We start from the raw sequence: 2,727 nt of genomic DNA on the forward strand, positions 1-2,727 counted from the left end.
TCTGAGGCAATGTCAGTTGATCCAGATCACTTAGTTCATTGATGAACAAGGGAGGTTCAACTTCCCAAGCATCAATGCCAAATAATTTGGCATTCAGCTTCATGATTGCACCAAGAAACTTGGCAGTTTGCTCTTCAGTAACATCCTCATTCTCTTCAGAAGAGGAATACTCATCAGAGCTCATGAAGGGTATAAGGAGGTTCAATGGAATCTCTATGGTCTCTAGATGAGCCTCAGAGTCCTTTGGTTCCCCAGAGGGAAGCTCCTTATTGATCACTGGACGTCCCTGGAGGTCTTCCTCCTTGGGATTCACGTCCTCTCCTCTCCTCACAGGTTCGGCCAGGGCACTTATGTCAATGGCCTTGCATTCTCCTTTTGGATTCTCTTCTGTATTGCTTGGGAGAGTACTAGGAGGGATTTCAGTGATCCTTTTACTCAGCTGGCCCACTTGTGCTTCCAGATTTCTAATGGAAGACCTTGTTTCATTCATGAAACTTACAGTGGCCTTAGATAGATCAGAGACTAGATTTGCTAAATTAGAAGCATTTTGTTCAGAGTTCTCTGTCTGTTGCTGAGTTGATGATGGAAAAGGTTTGCTATTGCTAAACCTGTTTCTTCCACCATTATTAAAGCCTTGTTGAGGCTTTTGATCCTTCCATGAGAAATTTGGATGATTTCTCCATGTTGAGTTATAGGTGTTTCCATAAGGTTCACCTAAGTAATTTACCTCTGCTATTGCAGGGTTCTCAGGATCATAGGCTTCTTCTTCAGAAGGTGCCTCTTGAGTACTGTTGGATGCAGCTTGCATTCCATGCAAACTCTGAGAAATCATATTGACTTGCTGAGTCAATATTTTGTTCTGAGCCAATATGGCATTCAGAGTATCAACCTCAAGAACTCCCTTCTTCATAGGCGTCCCATTACTCACAGAATTCCTTTCAGAAGTGTACATGAGCTGGTTATTAGCAACCATGTCAATGAGTTCTTGAGCTTCTGCAGGCGTTTTCTTTAGGTGAATGGATCCACCTGCAGAAGTGTCCAGTGACATCTTTGATAGCTCAGACAGACCATCATAGAATATATCCAGGATGGTCCATTCTGAAAGCATGTCTGAAGGACACTTTTTGGTCAACTGTTTGTATCTTTCCCAAGCTTCATAGAGGGATTCACCTTCTTTCTGTCTGAAGGTTTGAACATCAGCTCTAAGCTTGCTCAGCTTTTGAGGAGGAAAGTACTTGGCTAAGAAAGCCGTGACCAGCTTATCCCAAGAGTTCAGGCTGTCTTTAGGTTGAGAATCCAACCATAATCTAGCTCTGTCTCTTACAGCAAAAGGGAAAAGCATGAGCCTGTAGACTTCAGGATCTATTCCATTAGTCTTAACAGTATCACATATCTGCAAGAATTCAGTTAAGAACTGAAAAGGATCTTCAGATGGAAGTCCATGAAACTTGCAGTTCTGCTGCATCAGAGAAACTAATTGAGGTTTCAGCTCAAAGTTGTTTGCTCCAATGGCAGGAATGGAGATGCTTCTTCCATGTAAATTGGAATTAGGTGCAGTAAAGTCACCAAGCATCCTCCTTTCATTATTATTATTTTCGGCTGCCATCTCCTCTGCTTGTTCGAAGATTTCTGAAAGGTTATCTCTGGATTGTTGTATTTTAGCTTCTCTTAATTTTCTCTTCAGAGTCCTTTCAGGTTCTGGATCTGCTTCCACAAGAGTGTTCTTATCCTTGCTCCTGCTCATATAACAAAGAAGAAGACACAGAAAAATAATAATAATAATAATAGAGATCCTTTATGTCACAGTATAGGGATCCCTGGGTGAGTAGAAGAAGAAGGGGAGATGAAGGATGTGATGTAAAGGAAGAAACACAACTGTGAGGATTGGAAGAGAGGTGAAATGAGATGTTAGGATATGAATGAATAAATAGAATGAGATGGGGGAGGGATAATTTTCGGAAATTATTTTGAAAAAGAGTTAGTGATTTTCGAAAATGGTTTTTGAAAAATGTTAGTAATTTTCGAAAATTTTTGAATTCAAAAATAAAAAATAAAAATAATTATTAATTAAAAAGAAATTTTTGAAAAAGAGGAGATATTTTCGAAAATTAGAGAGAGAGTTAGTTAGGTAGTTTTGAAAAAGTTAAGAAACAAACAAAAAGTTAGTTAGTTAGTTGAAACAAATTTTGAAAAGATAGGAAGTTAGGAAGTTAGAGAAGATATTTTGAAAAGATATTTTTGAAAAAGATAAGATAAGAAGATATTTTTGAAAAGATATGATAAAATTAGTTTTGAAAAAGATTTGATTTTTAAAATCACAATTAATGACTTGATTCATAAGAAATCACAAGATATGATTCTAGAACTTAAAGTTTGAATCTTTCTTAACAAGCAAGTAACAAACTTCAAATTTTTGAATCAAAACATTAATTGATTATGTTATTTTCGAAAATTAGTGATAAAAATAAGAAAAAGATTTTTGAAAAATATTTTTGAAATTTTCGAAAATAACTAATAATTTTGAAAAATATTTGATTTTTGAAAAAGATTTTGAAAAAGATAAGATTTTCAAATTGAAAATTTGATTTGACTCATGAGAAACAATTTGATTTTTAAAAATTTTTGAAAAAGTCAACTCAATTTTCGAATTTGATGAGAGAAAAAGGGAAAGATATTTTTTTTATATTTTTGAATTTTTTTATGAAAAACATGAAAATTATGCAATGC

General features: G+C 35.4%; 1 non-coding gene across 1 annotated transcript; it reads left to right on the forward strand.

Annotated features, from left to right (window-relative positions):
- Positions 1–1,102: 1,102 nt before the first annotated feature.
- On the forward strand, positions 1,103–1,210 carry LOC148546086 (small nucleolar RNA R71). The gene has a single exon (XR_015901243.1). It is a non-coding gene; the product is annotated as a small nucleolar RNA R71 (small nucleolar RNA).
- The last annotated feature ends 1,517 nt before the right edge of the window (positions 1,211–2,727 follow it).

The sequence above is a fragment of the Arachis ipaensis genome, chromosome B9 (assembly GCF_059453495.1).
Source record: "Arachis ipaensis isolate K30076 ecotype BB chromosome B9, ASM5945349v1, whole genome shotgun sequence".
Classification (NCBI taxonomy): domain Eukaryota; kingdom Viridiplantae; phylum Streptophyta; class Magnoliopsida; order Fabales; family Fabaceae; genus Arachis; species Arachis ipaensis.